The 19,211-nt window shown below is 53.5% G+C and overlaps 1 protein-coding gene across 3 annotated transcripts in view; it reads left to right on the top strand.

Annotated features, from left to right (window-relative positions):
* Positions 1–912: 912 nt before the first annotated feature.
* Positions 913–19,211, top strand: part of PSD4 (pleckstrin and Sec7 domain containing 4) — a 34,239-nt gene continuing 15,940 nt past the window's right edge. Inside the window, exon 1 of one of the 3 annotated variants that reach the window (XM_044261599.1) lies at positions 913–945. The gene's annotated coding sequence lies outside the window, so the exon portion shown is untranslated. Of the gene's footprint in view, positions 946–11,895; positions 12,179–16,046; positions 16,110–19,211 lie in introns of those variants that run through there. The other 2 variants (XM_044261597.1, XM_044261598.1) reach the window with 2 other exon arrangements.

Below are 19,211 nucleotides of genomic sequence, written 5' to 3'. Positions count from 1 at the left end.
ACAGTGACTGTGTGCGGGCGCGGGGCGTGCCGAGCCTGGGAGCACCTGCGCGGGGCTGCGGGGCCTGGCGTTGAGGTCGAGGGCGCCTGCGGACTGGGAGAGCGGGAAGAGGCCGCAGGAGGGTGGAGAGCGAGCTCGGGCCCTCGGTTTGCAACCTAATCTGGTGAGAGGGACGGCACACGGTGGCGACTGGTGCCGCACTGGGAGAGTCAGCCAGGGCCTGTGGCTCCACAGGTTTCTCCAGCTGGCCCGGCCTGGATCTGGGCTCCAGTATTAGAACTGAGTGACAGCGAGGGGTTCGCTGCCCCTGTCTCTATGTTCCGCAGGGGCCCCTGGCATCCTCCCTGCCCACTTGGATGTTGGCCCCTCTGCTTGGCCCCCCTGGGTGTGTCTGGGCAGAAGACACCAGAGATTCCTGAGAAGTGAACAGTGTCTGCTCAGCTAACAAACTCGCATCCCCTCTAGGGTCCCATTCTGGTCCTAGAATAGAATCTAGCTTGTCCTTTCCATAGGACGGGGGAGCCAGGGATGTGCCTTCTTTGCTGTTTTTTCCCATGCTGCAAGATGGATTTTGCTGCTCTGGTCAGTGCCATCACCCAGAACCCCTGTGTCAGTGGCCTGCATGCTAGGTCAGGAGGCCAGCATCAAAGTGAGGGCCCTGGGCAGCTTGGGGCTCCACCTGCCCTTGAACCTCATTAGCCCAGTCCTTTCGCCAGCCCAGTGCTGATTGAATGTAATTAACAACTAATTGGATATCTGTGAGCCCCTCTGCATAAGAAATACACCAAGGTCAAGGTTAGAGAGCAGAGAGTGCTGAGTGATTCATTCTTTTCTTTCAGACACTGTATTTTCTCTTCGTGGGGCCTATGAAGAAGAGCCATTCATTCATTCATTCATTCATTCAACTCAGTTGTTAGTACTGAGCGCTAACTACTAATCAGGCAGGTAGGCATGGGAAATACAACTGCTTGTTTACATATGAATTGTATCAGAGAGAAAATAAGCAAGTAAGCAGGTGAATCACATTATTTCAGAGAGTGAGAAATGCTGTAAAAACAAAAGAAACTGGCTGGTGAAGGGCAGGGTGGCAAGACAGGAGAAATTAGCCCTTAGACAAGGTATGAGCTTTCTGAATGACGGGGGGAGGGTAGTATGATTTTAGGCCCCAAAACTCTGGGGGCTGAGAATAGGATGTCCCCTGTTTCCATGAGGGGGGACTACTGAGCTGCCCGGAGGGGGGTCAGTGAGCAGTGGGTCCTCTCTGGAGTCCTTGGGGTACACCTGTTGTGGGCCTTCCATCAAGGTGGAACCTAAGCTTCCCCAGAAGACAGGCTCTTGGGTTCACTTGCTCAGTTGTTCATTCAACAAATGCTTACTGAGGGCCAGGATGTTCCAGGCACTATTGTAGGTTTAAGGATGTGATCAGTGAACAATACAGTCTTTCCCCTCATGGATCTTATTTTCTGGTGGGGAGAAATGGACAATAAACAACAATACCAGCGACTTTAAGGTCATAATGATAAATGCTATGAAGAGACAGAAAGTGGCTTAAGAGGTTAGAAGGTGATGGGCTGTTATGTTTAATAGAGTGGTCAGGACAGGTTGTGCTGAGGAGATGAAATTTGAATGGAGACCTGAATGTAGATAAGATATAGGCATGCAATGCTCTGAGGGAAGGACATGCCAGGCAGTGGGAATGGCAAATACAAAGGCCCTGAGGCACAAATAAGGCTTGAGCATGCTGGGCATGCTGGACATGCCGGAGGAACAGGAAAGAGACCGGTGTGACTCTGGGAGGCGAGCAGGCATTTCAGAGGCTCTCCTTGGATGGGGCCTCAGCCTGAGGACCAGAGGCATCCCGGGAGAGTAGATGATTCTCCCCACTGCTATGGCAGGAAGATTCATAGGCTCCCTGACAAACCCAGGGTTTGGATATGGGGCAGAAAAACTAGCCTTCTAGGAAGATTCTTATCATCTTTCATTCATTTTTTAAAAAAATATTTTATTTATTTATTTGACAGAGATAGACATAGTGAGAGAGAGAACACAAGCAGGGGGAGTGGGAGAGGGAGAAGCAGGCCTCCTGCTTTCCTTCCTAGGATGCCAGGCTTGATTCCAGCTCCCAGGATCCCAGGATCATGACCTGAGCCAAAGGCAGACACTTAATGACTGACGCCCTTCATTTTTCATTCTTTAATTAGGTGATCTCAGTAGACCGAAAAGGAAAACAGAAGAGTATATAATAGTTGACATATATTGAACACGTGCTATATGTCAGGCTGTCCTTTGAGCATCTTATGTGCAAACACAAATCCTTGGGGCGCCTGGGTGGCTCAGGGGGTTAAAGCCTCTGCCTTCGGCTCAGGTCATGATCCCAGGGTCCTGGAATTGAGCACTGCATCAGGCTCTCTGCTCGGCAGGGAGCCTGTTTCCTCCTCTCTCTCTCTCTCTCTTCTTGTCTCTCTTCCTACTTGTGACCTCTGTCAAATAAATCTTAAAACAAAACAAAACAACCCCCCCCAAATCCTCACAGTACGTCTGTGAGGTGTGGTACCGTCCCATTTCACAGATGAGAAAAATAAGACCCAGGGAGTAGAAAAGTTGCCCACTTTCACACAGCTAGTAGGTGAAAAATTGGGAATTACAATTGAGTGGTACAGTCAAGGGCTCAGACAGGGCAGGGCAGGTTTTGGCTGAAGGGATGTTTGTCCGCAAAGGAGAGGAATCCTAGTGGAAAAGGGATCCTAGCACCTAACAGCAGGGGGTGGTTAGAGAAGACAGTAGGGGTTAGGAGCACATTCCACTTCTTTTGTTCTTTTGAAGATAATATCTACATGGGTTAACAATTCTTCAAAGAAAGTATTTTTAAAGGTACTACTTGTATGTGTTAAAAATCTTTTTATAAATGTTAATTGAAACAGCTCTTAAGGTGCACAGTGAAAAATCCACCCCCCCCACCCCCGGTCCTGTGCTCTCAATTCCCCTCTTTAGAGCCGATTTCTAGAGAATATTTCCAAAGAGAGAGGTTTTGCTAGTAAAGGAGCATATAAGTGTGTATAACTTTCTTTTTCTATACGAATAATGATGGTACTCAGTTAAGTGCTTATTATGATTATGATTATCGTTTTACCTAAGATATTTATTCTGATTCAGGACATACAGAAATACTTTTCCAAATAAATGTGTGATGGTTCCCTGAGTGGGGTGTTTATCTAGCCAGGCCTCTATGGGCTTCGAGGTGGTTCTCTGCCTTGTTGTGTGTGTGTGTGCATGCTGTGATGGACAGTGACCCGTTAAGCATTCGTGGGCCAACGTACCCGCTCACTTCTGTGACCGTTTCAGCAGGAGAAATTCCTGAACCCGGAATGGCTGACTTCAACGCCTCGAGGATTTTAGGGGTCGGTGGCCGCTGCCGGCCGGCCTTCTAGAGCCTCAGTGTGACTTAGAGCTTCTGCGTTTCCCCGCCACTCCCCGAGCTCGGTGGGTTCTCAACCTTCTGCTCTTGCCGATGTGACAGACGAAAACAGCGGGCACCACGTTGTGGTTTTCGTATGAATTTACAGTGAACACTGTTAGGAGCCTCATACATGGTTTTAGCTCTTTGTCTTTCTCCTTCTGTGGACTCGTCATGTCCTTGGCCTGGAGTTTACATTGGATTTTCATCCTGTGGTTTGTTGTGATTGAATTATCCGAGGTCTTAATTAGGATTTCTTCTCCACCCCTCAAATCTAGTCCCGTCGACTGCCCCCTCCCCATCTCCCCCTACCCTGCCTGTGAGCAGCCTTCCTTCTGGTATATTTCTGGTGGGTTTATCCTGGGATCGGGACGTATTCTAGAGAAAGCGGTGGTGTTGATTTCTGTATGCGTGTATGGTAGACTTACATAAACTGTGTTGTTTATGCAACTCCTGCTCTTCTTACTTTTTAAACCCGATGCTGTTTTTTAAAAAGAGGGATCTGACTGCCGTGTTCAGCCCTTGGTTTGTCGCTCCTGAGTCTGCCCCGCGTTCCCTAGCTGGGATTGTGGAATTCCTGTAACAGTTGATTCTTAGTGGCTTGGTCTACAAAGACTGTTTGGAGAAACGGCTTTATGGGGACAGCCTCGGAGGACGAGGAGGATTTGAAAGATGCGTTGGAGAGTGGGGAAAGGAACAGAGATGACCCAGAGCGCCAAAGTACCAGGAACACTGAGGCCCCAAGACTCTCTTAGACTTCAGGGTTGTGCTCCAGGGTGTGGATGCGTGGTCCTGGGAGAGGCTGGGGGGCTCCCATGCCAGTGTTGGGCCTTCCCTAATGGCAGCATGGGTGAATGGAAGCATGGGGTGGGGGTCAGCGGGAAGTATTTTCAGGGAGCAGGAGGGATCCTCTGGAGAACTGGGGCCTTCTGCTTGCATGAACCTAGAGGCAGGAGGTCCCTGCTACTCTCCTAGTGGCGGGGAAGGGCTCTGGGTGAGGGGGGAGGAGCATCACCTGCCGGGGAGGGAGCCCCCGCAGGATGGGGCCCTGGGGTCAGGAAGGGTCTGGGCTAGCATTGGGGCTGTTAACCTGGGAGAGGGGGCAGTTGTGACACGGCGGACAGGACCCAGGACGGCCAGGCCCGGGAAACGGGGATGGGAAGGTGTGTTCACAGGCACGCGGACATCCAACAGGGCGTGCTGCTAAATTTAAGTCCTGCTTATCCGGCTAGAGGATTCCTGCCGGCAGTTAGGACCCTGGGTGTCAGCACGTGGGACAGGAACCTGTGGGGTGAGGGAGGTCACCCCCAGGAGAGAGTATAAGGCAAGAGCGCCTGGGCAGGGCAGAGCCTGAGGCGGGCAAGGGAGGAGAAGCGGATAGACAGGCTGAGCGGGCCAGGGAGGCTGGGTACACTCTGGAACTCTGCCTTTGCTGGCTCCATGACCTCAGGGAGGCCTCGTGTCAGCATGGGAGCCAGGGCAGGCATGGGGTTTGGGGGCTCTGCCTTCTTGGTGTCTCCCGGTGCTGCCTTGGAGGAGGAGGCATAGACAGGAGCAAGAGTTGCTCAGGTGGGGCAGGTATGCGGGCTCTCTTCCCGGGAATGAGCTGGGAGGCCCCAGCGCTGTTCCCCCCGGAAGCTGCCACCCCAGGCCGCCCCTTGTCCCTGCAGGTGACTGCGGAGAGAGGACAGATCAACTCCTGCTGGCACAGAGAGGGCTTTGCTGCCATGGGCGGGGTAAGCCTGGGCACCCGCAGGGAAGTCCGGGGCCTTTCAGGAGACCCCAGGAAGTGCCTTGCTCTAAGTGTTGTCTTCCTCCTTCCCTAGCTCAGAGCGTACCTGTTCTGTTTTATGTAACATGGGAGCCTTACCTTCCTGCTCATTGTAAGCCTGAATTTCTGTTCCGGAGTTAACGGCCAGTTAAGGCCAATTCGCATTATCATATTATATGTAACTCCCAGGTCTTTCTTTAAAGTAAATGCTCAAAGATTTGAGTCAGCTATATGTGATGTCTACTCATTTATTTTTCTTGTCATGATTTTTGACAGAAGAGTTTTCCACCTATACAGTTTTATTTCATAGTTTTCCTTGATGACACACAGTTTGAAAATAAAGAAGCCACTGTGTCCTTTCCACGTGGTCCTAAGAATAACATCTGTGAGAGCACAGGTTTGTTATATCAGTTATATTTTTTTAAATGCCTATTCAAATAAATACTCAACTATTGAAAATGTTCATTATGCGTATCATGTACCTACTTAGGCAGACATAGCCTTAGATTCATGGAGTCCTGAAGGAGGTCATCTTGGCCAGGTAGGAGAGGGGAAAAAGACTCTTTGTCTACCCTCTTAGATTCAGTTCCTGAGAGAGGCAAATTAAACTGATGAAAGAGTAACCGTAGAAAGAGGTTTCGTTGGCATGCACCTGAGAGCCAACCAGAGTAGTAGCTGGCTTGTGAAATGGTTAAAAGGGTATATACCCAACTTCATAGGGGAATTGGGGGCAGAGAGAAAAGGGCTTGTATGGGAAGAACCGATAGGTTTCTTTAGGAAAGACAAATGGGTTTTTAGAACAAACGAGAAATGACAAAGTTTGTGATAACGTTTGTCTCTATGGTATGGGTGGCCTTTGAGTGTCCCTCGTCTTTCCTAGAGAAGGGATTTGGGATAGTTTTTATTTTGTCTTCTGGGAGTGGCTCTGCCATGAAGAAGGAATTTTCGGCTCCCTTATTTTCCAGAAGTTGCTGTGTTATTCATGCGGGAAACTCTCAGAAGACTTCTTTTTGCACCTGTCAAATCTCAGAAGTCTTTTTTTTTTTTTTTAAGATTTTGTTTATTTATTTGACAGGGAGAGAGATCACAAGTAGGCAGAGAGGCAGGCAGAGAGAGGGGGGGAAGCAGGCTCCCCACTGAGCAGAGAGCCCGATGTGGGTCTCGATTCCAGGACCCTGAGATCATGACCTGAGCTAAAGGCAGAGGCTTAACCCACGGAGCCACCCAGATGCCCCCTCAGAAGTCTTTACCTTAAAATAATCTTCATGGCCACACTGGGATTCCAGACATGTCCCCACACCACCAGCAGGGAGGTCACCCTGGCCTCCGCTTGAGGACGGGTAACAGAGAGGGGTCGAAAATGGTGAACACCATTGCAGGCCCTTCCAGTGGCTTGCTAGCTCCTTGCCTCCACCAGGGAGGAGGGACAGGGTTGGCAAAGAACATCCCAGTCTTTAAAGTGAGCAGAAATAGTCAATTATTATTTAATTCAACATATTTAATTTCCTAATACTTTTATTATTTTTGCCGATGATAAACATAATACATATTTATTTTTTTAATTAGATACATACCAAAAAGAGCATAAAGAACTTTGAATCACATATCCTTTTGCCACACACAGCCACTAATAACCGATTCTTTGGTATTTTGCTCCTAAATACACAAACGAGGTTTTAAAAATTGAGAGCATACTGAATATATAATTGGGTTTCTTAATAATATGCTGTGAACATCTTTCCCCTACTTTAAATACTGTCTAGAACTGAGATAGTTAAAGGTGCCTGGGGCTCACCATATGGCTACGGGCTCTAACATAATCTATTATCTGGTTCCCAGTTGTGGGTGTTGAGGTTGTAGGCATTTTTGCCACTGGAAGAACTGCATGCCTCCCACTTCAGCAGATGCTGGTGAGCATCTGTTGGGGGCCAAGGGGGGTTGGAGACCGAGGTGAATGCCTGGAATCCCACCCATGGCTTCCCTAAGGAGGGCTGACCCAGGATGAGAGGCCTCGGGGAGGGTGCCAGTCTATGGCACCTGGAGCTGGGAGGGAGCGGAGAAGGGGAGCCTTGGCAGACAGAGTCTGGGGTCCGGGAAACTGTGGCCTGGGCATCTGGACCTGCGGGGTAGGACTAATTTTCCAAAGTTACTGTGCCTTCTATGGAATTGGACAACCAAGTCCAAGAGGTAGAAGCTTCTCATTCACTGTCGTCATCGTCACTTCCTGGCCCCCCCTCCAGGAAACCAGGGGCTGCACAGGGGCCCGCAGAGGTGTTAGGTGGTTGGTGGTGGTGTTACTGCCTGACTGGGCTCCCTTTCCGTCTGGCCCTGCTTTTGAGAGATTTCTTCCTCCCATTCCAGGACTATAGGCATCCGGCAGGGAAACTCTCACAAGCCCCCCAACCCCTAGCCCCTCCCAGCCCCTAGCTCTGGGCTCAGATACCCAGAGGGCTCAGAGTCATGTGGGCCAGTGCAACTGTAACTATCTATCCCTGCAGAGGAATGATTAGGGAGGCAGGTGTCCTCCTGTCTGTCCTGCCTGAGGCCTCAGACTTGTGGAGGCTGGAGAGCTAGGAGGGAATAGGGCATTTTCTGGAGGCAGGAGCATGTGGCCACCTTCCCCCTCAGGCCTCCCTAAAGGACAGAAGTTTGTCCTTTGGTCACACAAGAGCCCATGAGGTGCTTCTGGCTTCGGCTCTCACACTGTCCAATAGCTGGTACCCTTGGAATGCTGATAGTGAGCCGCATCCGCCCAGGAGTTTCTAGAAGCTTCGAATTGGGAGAGATGGTTCAGGCTGTGCTGTCCGTAGCGCTGCTCGCTTGGAGAGAAGGCCTCCTCCTTCCCATCAGTGGTATGCAGGTGGCAACAGGGTAGAGCGGAAAGTAGACTCACTTCGGTTTGGCAGTCCGGGGTGCAAATGCAGCCAGACTAACCGCTCAGACCCTCCATCTCCTCACCTGTTCTGCAGAGTGGGGATAATAGCACCCCGTTCCCACCCCGGCCTCATGGGCCCTAGAGATGTTGCTTCTAAAGGGCCTGGTGAGTGTCAGCGCACGGGGGCCCTCAGGGACGGGCAGGTGTAAGTCAGGGGCTGCTCCCTTCCCCACCGCCCCCCTCCTTTCATACCTGCACCTCTCAGGAGGGCAGACTGGGTGCTGGAATCCCCAGAGCCCCTCTCCTGGGAGGTGGGCCCCATTCCCTCTTCTGCGCTCAGCTTGTCGGCTGCCACCTCTCTACCTGTGCTGAGCCGCTTCCTCTGCGGGCAAACAGGAAGTCACTTCCCTCGAGGGAGGCAGGAAGGGGCTGCCTGGCAAGGCCGTGTGGCCCAGAGCTGTGGCCTGGTCAGGAGGCAGGCTGTCCTCCAGGCCCTGGGGAGGGGATGGTGGGCCGAGCATGGGGAGGGGAGGTAGATCAAGCTCAAGCCATCAGAAAACTGCCCTCCTCCAAGCCCCACAACCACTGAGCTGGTGCCCTCCTTGCCTGTGTCCAGGGAGCCCCGCCTCCAGAGTTTTAGTCCTGGCGACCTTGGGAAGGAGATGAGAGCTTTGGGAGATGGAAGGGAGCTGGTGGCTGCTCAGGTCAGGGCATCTGTTTTTGGAGATTGCTGTAAGCAGGAAAGCCCCACATCGCCCCACACCCCCATACTGTGCCCTATATGCCCAGGCCCACAGCCTGGGAGGAAAGAGGGGGCACATTCCCTCTCCCGTGGCATTGTCCCCAAGTGATCAAGGAGAGGACAATGAGTTGCTTTCCCTCATTCATTCATCAAGTGGCTGTGGGCACTTAGGAGCCAGGCCTCTGCTGCACAGCCTCGGTGCTCCACAGCTGAGCGGCCCGGCCTTGCCCTTGAGAAGGTCACATGGTAGGGAGCATATGGGCTCACAAACATGCAGAACAGGCAGTCACGGGACCTGCTGGTGCCAGCATCCCTGCGGTTGCATCCAGGCAGGACTGCAGTGGGCAGCCCGGAGTCGGGGTCTGGGAGGTGACCCCAGGTCCTCACCTCCTCTTCAGTCCCCACCTCATGGCCACTGGCTTTGGCGCCCCTTGTGCCTCCTGCTCCCCCAACCCTACCCGTCCGTGACCTCCGTGCGGCCACATTCGATGACCACTTTGCACCTTATCTTCCTAGCCTTCCTAGTAGCATTTGACATAGCTGACCACTTCCTCCTTTTAGTTGTCGCCTCCTCTTGTCTTCGGTGATGACACCCTCTCCATGTTTCTCTCTTCTCCTCGGCAGCCCCTCCTCACTCCCCTCTGCAGTCTTGTCCCTCATAGCCTCTGTCGGCCGGTTTAGCCCCTTCGCGCTGCTTACACTCGTTCACCTCGGCAGCCTGGCCCTCCCATCCCCTGCAGGCCTGGTTTCAGGTGCCTGCTTGAGTTTTGCAGGCATCTCAAACCTGATACTTTGAAAAGCAAACTCGGGATTTTCTCCCCTAAGCCTCATCTCCCCCATCCTGCTATTTCCGAGAATGCCATTTGTCCCATCTGGTCGCTGTAGCCAGGAATCCAGAGCTTGCCCCCACTCCCCGATGGCAGCTGGCCTGCCCACTCAGCCCAGTGTGTATCCCAAGTCCTCTGGCTCCCCTGCTCTGCCCTTTCTGCCCTGCTCCAAGCCTGCCTCCCCAGGAATATGGAGCCTCCACTGGTTTCCCTGCTCTCGGTGAGCCCTTGGCTGGCTCTTGTCTATACAGCAACAGATGATCTTACAAACCAACAAAGTGATGCTCTCTGACCTGTCCCTTCCCTGCTTAGCCTGCATGCTGGCTGCCCACTGGGGACCCCTGGCATCCAGTCCTGCCTCTCCTGCCTCATCTTCTCACACTATCCCTTAAGCTGGCTGACCAGCCACACTGGCTTGCTTTCTGTCCCCTTAACTCATGGAGAACTTTCCAGTCTCAGGCAAGAATTTAGACATGTTGGCCTCCCTTCACCAGGGTATATAGGCCCCCACGAGCAAGGCTGGTCTCCTGCCTCTATCCCTGCTGCTGGTCCTCTGTGCTCCCCGCTCTGTCCTACCTCAGCATCTGTCACAGTTTACAATCAGATATCGAAGACTTAGGCTGTTGGTCTATTTTCTGCCCCCGTCACTAGATTGGACACTCCCTGGGGACAGATGTCCTGTGTTTTATTCCTGAGGGGTCAGCAGCTTCTCACATAGGGACTGCAGGAGGAGTGGATGCTGGCCAGTGTAGGGGCCCTGGGAAGTTGGAGGCCTTGGGGGAGGGTTTGCATTTAGGGTGAGGTGACTTTGGGTTTCTGGTATACACACCTGGGCACAGTTCTATAAAATCCCAAATACAGAAGGCGGGGTTGCCTGGTGTGGTGAAGAACCAGGTTAACATTGCACTAAGTCTGAGGCACTCACGAGATAAGCCTGCCCCCCCACCCACGTTGGGCAGGCCCAGAGAATGAACAGTGGAGGGCCCCATCCGATGTGTTCGAATATGTAAAAATTATAACCGCAGCTGACAAAGTGTTTTATAAAGTGTCCTATCCTCCTACCTCCCATCTTAATAGTGACCTGAAGGTCCAGGTTTGAATTGAGCTTCTCAGCCTCCTGCAAATGTGGCTACTGCATGCAGCTGGGCCCACTTCCAGCCTCCAACCCCTGCTGTTCCCCGCCTCCCCTCTCCCTTCTCTACCCTGTACTACAGTGCATGCAGAGGGCTACCTGCCTACAGGTGCAAGTGCTGTCTACCCCCCTCCCCGTCTCAGAGAGTGTGGTGCACAGAGAAGTGAAGCAAAGCCTCGTGGCAGGCAGATGGCACGTGCCCACCCCCCCACTGCTCCCCAAGCAGAGAATTCCAGGAGCCTGGATGCTCCTGGGTGCTCTGAGTGTGGTGGGAAAGGGGCTCGTAGGCATGGCTTTGTGGGGCAGGGACGCAGCTGGAGGAGGGGTAGAGCTGGAGCTAGGGCCTGTAAACTACGGGCTGGGGTGGCCTGGGTCAGAAGGCGCTCTGCTTCTGGGACTCCCAAGTGGGAGGGTCTCTGGGGCACTCAGAATTATGCAGCCTGGAGCTTGAGGGGCGGGAGACAGGGGCTTTAGAGCCTCAGCAGGGATGTTGGTGGTGGTTGTACAGAGGTAGAAGAGACGGGTGCATGAGCATGGCTCCCCACCAGCCTCTGTCTCTCACTTGTGGACACCTGGGACCTGTGTCCTGCAGACACCCATTGGGAATTCAGCAATGGGGAATGGATGGCAGTTGGTTCTCTTGGTCAGACACTCTGAGTTCTAACTTCAGCTGTGTGACCACAGGGAGCAGCATAACCTCTCTGAGCCTGCCTCCTGTCTGTAATGGACACAGCAATGCTTCATAAAGTAGCTGAGAAGGGTGGCTGAGGTGCTACAGAGGACGCTTTGTAAAGCAAGACAACGGCATTGTGCTCCGCTGTTGCGTATGGGAGAGGAAGCTATGCAGACTTCCCAACATCATTTATGCAAAAAAAGAAAAAAAAAAAGAAGAAAAGCTGCCAGGCCCAGGGCCCTCCTCTGTCCTGCAGGTGCCTGGTGGCAGGGATTGCCAGCTGGGGCAGAGATGAGAACCTGGGGACAACCACAGGGAGGAAAGGGGTGGGGCCTGTCCACAGCCGAAGGCACAGCACCTTCCCCTTTCTCTCCCGGGGCCCTTGACTGGGGCCCTTGACTGGGGAGAAGGGCGTCGGCGCTTCTCTCTGGGCCTGGTGCAGGGGAGGGGCCTCCAGGCAGCAGGCGGCCTGGGGAAGGGGGCCAGAGGCAGTGGGCCTGGGAATGGAGGCGCTTGTCTTGTGGGCAGGAAGTGTGAGGTGGCAAGCAGCTCGGGAGCCCTGGGGAGGCCGCTGGGTGGGAGGGCTGAGTGTGTGGTGGTGAGGGGAGCGGAAGTCGGAAGCACCGGCAGCCACATTCTCCATTCACTGGTGGACGGTCCTTGTATCGGGAAGACCCGCTTGCCCTCTCCAGGGGCCTTTGGAGGTGAGCAAAGGTGGGCCTGCTGGGGGTGGCGGCCGGGAGGGAGCCGGGGGGAGCAGGGGATGCGGAGAGTCCCGTGTGGGCCCTTGTGGTAGCTGCTGGGGCAGGTGGACAGGAAGGAGGACTCTGTGGGCCCACTGTGTCCGCACCTTCTGTGGGCCTGGCAGGGCTGGAGCGGTCACCTTCGTGTTCCTTCTCGCTGTTCCCCCTCCTTCCTCAACCTACCCCTCCCAATCTGACCCCCACTTACCCTGGCCTCTCCAGAGCCGCTGGGGGGGGGGTAATCTGCCGTTATGGAGGGGGGAGGGGCTCCTTCCTGAACCTCTTGTGGGCCTCCCTGGGTCCCTGGTGATGACTGTGGGGCGGTGCCCAGTGAGGGGTTTTGTGGCCAGAGGCCTCCAGTGAGCCTTGGAGAGGCTGAAGAGAAGGAAGCCAGGCAGGCCTGGGCTTTGGGTGGGGGTGGGCAGCTCTGGGTGCAGTCACTGTGGGAGATCAGACACAGAATCCACCATGAGGGGGCTCCTGGTTCTACCTTGCCTTCCGCCACACTCCGAGAGGCTGGGTTGGTGCTAGGGATGCCAGTAGTTGGCTTGCCAGGGCAGCCGATGTTTCGACCCATTGAACTTAGGTGCGACGGCCATCATTTTACTCACAGATGCCTCCCTGTGCGGGACATTGAGGCCTTCTGCTTGTAGCTGTCATCCTTATGGTAGACACGAGTCTCCCAGAGGGAAGGTCCTCCTAGGGCCCAAGATCATATGGTTGGTGTCACTCCTCTGCTGAAAAGGCAGGGGAGAGTGACCTGTCAGCAGATAGTCATACCCCTCAGGCCTCTTGAACCTTAGCCAGGTTGAAAGCAACGTGCCTCAGAGGGTCCTGTCTCCCCAGCCTTCTGGAGCTTCAGAATATCCCAGAACTCCTGCTTTCTACAGATGAGGAACCACCCAGCACAGGGCTTAGAACCTGGACTGTGGGCTCTTTGGGGAAGGAGGGGGGGGTACCCAAGAAGGGGTGAGAGTGGTCCAGTCTGGTCTTGAGCCCTCCTTGGGGTCCTTGTCCTTCCCAGGGGGCAGCTGCTCTGGAGACACATCGGTGCTCTGCCCCATTCTCTCTACCCCAGCATCTCTGTCCCATCCTCTGTGCCCTCCATCTTTTCTGTCTTCCATTCTCTCTTCCTCCACCCTCTCTGCCCCCATCTTCTCTATATCCCATCCTCTCTGCACCCTCTCTGTTCTCTCTCTCTGCCTGAGCCCCAGCTGACACCCACCCACGCCCGCAGGGTCCTCAGCACCACTGCCCCCCCGCCGGTGCACACTTGCATGAAGACTTCTTCCGTGTGGGCAGGATGTGGGGCTGCCCCTAGTGCTGTCTTTCACGGCGCCCTGGCCCAGGTTCAGGCAGGAGCATCTGTCTTGTAACTCCAGATAAGAACCTTCACTATTCCTCTGCCTTCTAGGATGACATCCCTCACCGGGCTTCTCCCGAGGGCTGTGTGGGTATAGGCTGCCTCCTAAATCCCTGGCGGGCGAGGAGACTTTGCTTTTTCCATTGGAAGGAAAAATTGCCATGGCAAAAGGAAGGAATGTCTGCTGAGTCTGGAAGCATAAACGGAGGCTCCAGGAGGAGGCTGAGTGCCCAGGGAGCCCACTGGGAGGGTTGTCTGTGTGCTTGTTTGTTTTGGCTTCTTGAATGACCAGCAAAGGAGCAAAGTTGAACTTGAGCAGGACGTGCTGTTTCTGAGCACCTACCAGGGGACCGGGCCAGCAGCAGCAGCTCCCAGACCCGTTCTGCTTTATCACAGATCTATAGAATAGCTTGACTCCATCTTATTTCCTTATTTTATAGATAAGGAACCAGGTGAAGTTTTTGACCAGAGTCACAGAGCTCGTCAGTTGTAGGCAGGACTTGAGTGAGTCTCGTCCGTGAGCCTCCAGGCAGAGGGGGCTGCAGACATTCAAGGCACCATCTCCCCCCTCGGGGCAGGCTCTCCTCCAGCCTCCTGTGGTCTCCTTGTACTACAGGGTACACGCTTGTGCCCAAGCAGAAAGCCGGAGGCGGGGGTTTGAAAAGCAAATCCACTCTCCAAATTACAATCCAGGAGCCAATGGGTCTCCTCGCCCCCAAGATCAAGACAGTGTTGCACTGAAGACAGGGCAAGGTCAGGTAGGAATGGAGGGATTTACGCCCCCTTGATCCCCCAGCAGTCAGATTCTGCATCCTGTACTCCCATCAGCCAGGCGCTGCTTGGCCCCAGCAGTTTTCTTCACTAAAGTAGAGAGGGGGTGTCCCCCCCACCTCCTCCCTCTCCGCCAGCCTCAGCTCCTTCCCATTCCTTCCTCTCACTGTCTGAAGAGCTCAGAGCATTTTGTCGGATTCCAGAATCATTCCAATTCTCCTGGAACTTATCCTTCCATTCCATAAACCATCGGAGGGCCACTTTATTTTGGAGGTGAACAAAACCTACCTTATGAGGCATGTGGCAGACCTTCTTCATCCTTCGTTCTGGTTAGGATACCTGAGACAAGCCATTTCAACAGAGATTTCACTGAACACCGGGGCTGAGAAAAGAAAGTAAACCAAGAAAATTCTAGGTGCTGGAGACCTGAGCTTCTGGTCCCCAGTTCCTGGCCCATCTCTGCCTAAAAGGTGCCACCCTCCCTCCGGGAAATAGAAGCCCTTGCCCCACCCTTGACCCTGGCCGTGTCAGCCTGCCCCCACTCAGGTGAGTGGTGGGGCTGCCTTGATGGCCATAGGAAGTGACCTTACCCCTCAGTTCATCCTATCGCTTCATTCAGGGAAGAGCAATTTAAAAAGCAGGTGAGAAAGAGAAGGAGACAGGGAAGAGAAAGAGAAAGAATGAGAAGAAGACAGGGGCAGGGGAGACACTTCTTAAATCCTCAGTGACAGTGGCCTCGCACAGGCAGAGAGCCCAAAGAAGGTGATTGAATGGATGAGTCTTCCTCCTTGAATGGATGAGTCTTCCTCACGTCTCCTCCTCTCTATCCAGCAGCTGTGTGGGAGCCAGGACCCATAGGAACATTTTGGTTCCTGGCCTGGCAGGACCTCACCTCTGGGAAAGCTCTGCCTCAAGGGCACTGGGCTTCCTGGGAGGAAGATGTGATTGATTCATGGGCAGACTGCCCTTGGGAAGAAATCGTGAGGTCAAAATGATGCTTAATCCCCTCTAAGCCTCAGTCTTCCTAGTCCTCTAGTAAGATCGTTGAGGAGGGGCTTTCTGAGGATCCATCCCTCCCACCCACTCATCCATCCATCATCCATCCATCCATCTCTCCATCCTTCCCTTTTATCCATCTGTCCATCCATCCATTCATCCATCCATCATCCTTCCTTCCCATCCATCCATCCATCCATCCATCCATTCATCTGTTGTCCTTCCCCTCATCCTTCCATCCATCCCTCCCTTCCATCCAACCATTGATCCATCCATCCATCTATTCTTCCCTTCTACCCTCTGTCCCTCCCTTGCATCCATCCATCCATCCATCCATCTTCTCCATTCTACAAACTCAGAGGACCACAATTCTGTACCACAGAATTCCACAAACTCAGAGTACCACTTCTGAGTCAAGTAGGCACTGCACTGGACACTGGTAAAATGATGAATTCAGGAGACTCTCTGCTTCAAAATAATTCATGCTTCATTCAATTCACAAAGGCCCAAGGGAATTGATGTATGTATGGGGGAGAGACAGTGATGCTTAAGAGAGCCACAGGCCTGGATGCAGACCCCAGCTCCCTTACTTACTAGCTGAGCTCCCTGGGTCCATTTCTGACAATCTCTGAGTCTTTGCTTCCTTGTTAGTAGGAAGGAAATGTTACCACTTGTCTCGTGTGTGGGGTGGCTGTCCAGACCTGCAGATGAGCTCACGGCTTAAAGCACCGAGCTGCATGACGGCTGCATTGCGAGGGCTTGGTACATTCTTTTCCCCTCCCCGTGAGTTGTACGTGGGGTTGCCAGGTAAAATACAGAATGCCCATTAAGTTTGAATTTCAGTTAAACAGAGGAAATTTTTAGTAAAAGCATGTCCCAAAGATTAGGCATCCTGTATGTGTATTTGCTCTATACCGTGGAACTGTGTGCTGCCCCTTTGGAATGGCCAGCCTAGAGCCAGGAACACTGTTCAGTGGGCTCTGTCACCATCCCCCCAGGTGTCCCACGGGTGATCCGGAACTTCTCGAGGCAACACTGACCTTTAACTTCCAAATGTACTTCCAAATATACTTGAACTGAAGTATAAGGAATACCCAGAACTTTGGAGGCGGGTGTGGGCGTAACACGCGCACGCAACCGATTCAGTCCTTCAGTACTTCTGTGCTGAGACAGGTGAACAGAAGCACGAGGAGCCTGACTTCCTGGTGCTCACATTCTGGGAAGGGGATGCAGAGGAGCGCCCCGGCGGTCACACCCTGCACCAAATGCTCTGAGATGGAGAGTGAGGGCTGGGGTGGAGCCAGGGTGAGTTTAATCGATTCCGAGGAGTCATGGTCCAACCAAACCGTGCACCTCTTCCCCCACCCAATGCTCCATCTGTCTGTCTGTCTGCTTCCCTTCATTCCCCAGTCCCCATCCCTACCTCCCTCAGGCCCTTTAGACTCCTTGGGCCCCAGAAATCTGCTCCCTCTTTTTTGGTCTCTGGAAAGCTGTGATGCCTCGCAGAGTCGTGAACATCTACTCTTATGGCTCCTTAATTCATGCACAAATTTATTTAGATGTATGTATTTGCAAAGAGGAACACATGGGACTCTTGTCTCATACAAATGGCAGGATGTCCTCTCCATGGGCCGCTGCTAGCTCTTCTCATTCCAGTTATGGGCGTTTGAACTTTTCCCATCAAGTGAGTTCACTAATGAGAGTAGGGGGAGTGCTGTCATCCAGGCAAAATGCTCTCGTGGGTGCAGGGCCATGCTCCTGAGGCTGACACGCAGTCACATACCATGTGTGGACGTGTGGAGGAATGAGAACCAGCCCAGTGGTGTGGGGAGGAGGGCCAGCCAAGCACAAATAGACCAGGTCTTGGCAGGGAGAGAGGGAAGAGAGCTATAAATAAGGTGCTTCCCTCCACCTCTGTCCTCTGGCTCCTAAATGGAACTGCCTTCCCAGTGTTCCCAGTACCCTGTGGGCTGCTTGCTCGAGAAGGCTGCGGTGGGGGGATCTCACTTCCTCTCTCCCACTGGCCTGGGGAGGGATGCATGGATTTGGAAGGGCTGCCCGAGTATAGACAGTGGGTTGTGAGACTCACTCCTCCCTCCCCCTTGGATAGAGGACCATGGAAGCTCTCTTACACAGAGAGGATGGGGAGTAGAAAATGGATGGCTGCTTAGGGGGAGGGAGGCATTCCGGGATTGGCCCTCTGAGGAGCCAGCCGAGGACTTAGGGAGCAAAGCCTATGCATCCTCAGCCTATAAATGGGGGTAGGGCTGGGAGTGGAGACAAAGAACTGAGCAGGAGCCAAGGCTAAGCTAGGAGACCCATGCAAGAAGAGCCCAGGGCAAGACCAGTGCACACTGATTTGATTCAGAGCATCGTATCCGAGATTAAAAATAAGCAACAGCCCCAGCTTTGGAGAAAGCACAATTTCCACAGTCACTGCCAGAACCTGGTGGCCCTGAAGGCTGGCTTTCCCCAGGGACTGCAAGTTCAGGACCATGAGGCCCGAGTTCAGCAATGACATATTCTTGCTCCGAGGTAGGACTGGGGTGGGGGTGGGGGGTTGGGACAGAGAGGGTAAAGTCCAGAAAAGGGTTCTATTTCTGAGGGACTTTTAGACAGAGGCTCTCAGGAGGAATAAGAAACTGAAATTCATGGTGGTCCTGTGTCATTTCTGTCAGGCACCCTCCTGAAAGAGGGCGCAGTGCCAAGCCATGTTTCCTAGGTGATCTCGGGAAATAGGTTTGGACAGTAGGCCCCAATCTGACCCCAGTTTTCCAGCCCTGGGGATTCCTATTTACTGAGTGTCTGATGGTGGGCACATAGGTAGGCAGCTGCAGGGGTAGGGAGGTGGTTTACAAGTTGGGAGCAGGTGTGTCTGTCTTTCTTTCTTTCTCTTTCTTTTAAAAGATTTTATTTATTTATTTGACAGAGATCACAAGCAGGCAGAGAGGTAGGCAGAGAGAGAGGAGGAAGCAGGCCCCCTGCTGAGCAGAGAGTCCAATGCCCCGGCATGATCCCAGGACCCTGGGATCATGTCCTGAGCCGAAGGCAGAGGCTTTAACCCACTGAGCCACCCAGGCACCCCTAGGTGTGTGTTTCTTTATACCCTTGTTCCCCCAAATAGGTTAATACAGCACGCAAGTGCATATAAGACTTCAGGGTGCAGATGCTGAGTGGAGGAAGTGGGCCAAAGAGAAGACCGGAGAAGATGTGATGGAGTCAGGGGTGCATTCTTTGCTGGGGACCATACTGTGCCCTTCCAAGGGCCATAGCCTTAACCCTGAGCTGCCTGGGATCCTCTACCCAGTGGGAAACGGATGTCCGTGGGACCAAAACAAGCCATTGTTTTGAAGAAGCAGGGCCACCCAGATAGCCATGTGACTTGTCTACCTGCAGGGGAGGGAGACACGTGCTCCTGGAAAATACCCTTCAAGATTCCTCGGCTGCATGAGCGTGGAGCTAGTGTGGCCAATGCACGGGGCGGGTCTGAGCAGGTGTGGTACAGCCCCCATGGGCTCCACCATGGCCTCCCCTCCCCTCAGCTGGTGGGTGGGGCCCCAGGACTGGGGGGTCCTCCTGTGAGGGGCCCCCAGCTGAGATGAGGCAGGACAGGAGGCCTGGGAAGTAGAAACAAGGCAGCATGTGCCTTCCTCTCTCAGGTGCCTGTGCCTCTCTCAGGGCTCCTGGCCTGGAGTCTGTGTCTGTGTGGCTCCCACGTTCTTGGCTGATGTGTGTTTTCGGTGTACCACGGCTTTCGTGCTATTCTGAGGGATGTCCACTTGCCATTCCTGCCACCAGCCACTTCAGTGTCTAAGTTCTCCACCCCTAATAACCCGAGAAGATGTCCCCTTTATCTTTTTCACG

This window comes from Neovison vison, chromosome 8 (assembly GCF_020171115.1).
Source record: "Neovison vison isolate M4711 chromosome 8, ASM_NN_V1, whole genome shotgun sequence".
NCBI classification, from domain to species: Eukaryota; Metazoa; Chordata; class Mammalia; order Carnivora; family Mustelidae; genus Neogale; species Neogale vison.
Note: the sequence above shows the minus strand (reverse complement) of the source record. Positions and strands in the feature narration are given on the sequence as shown.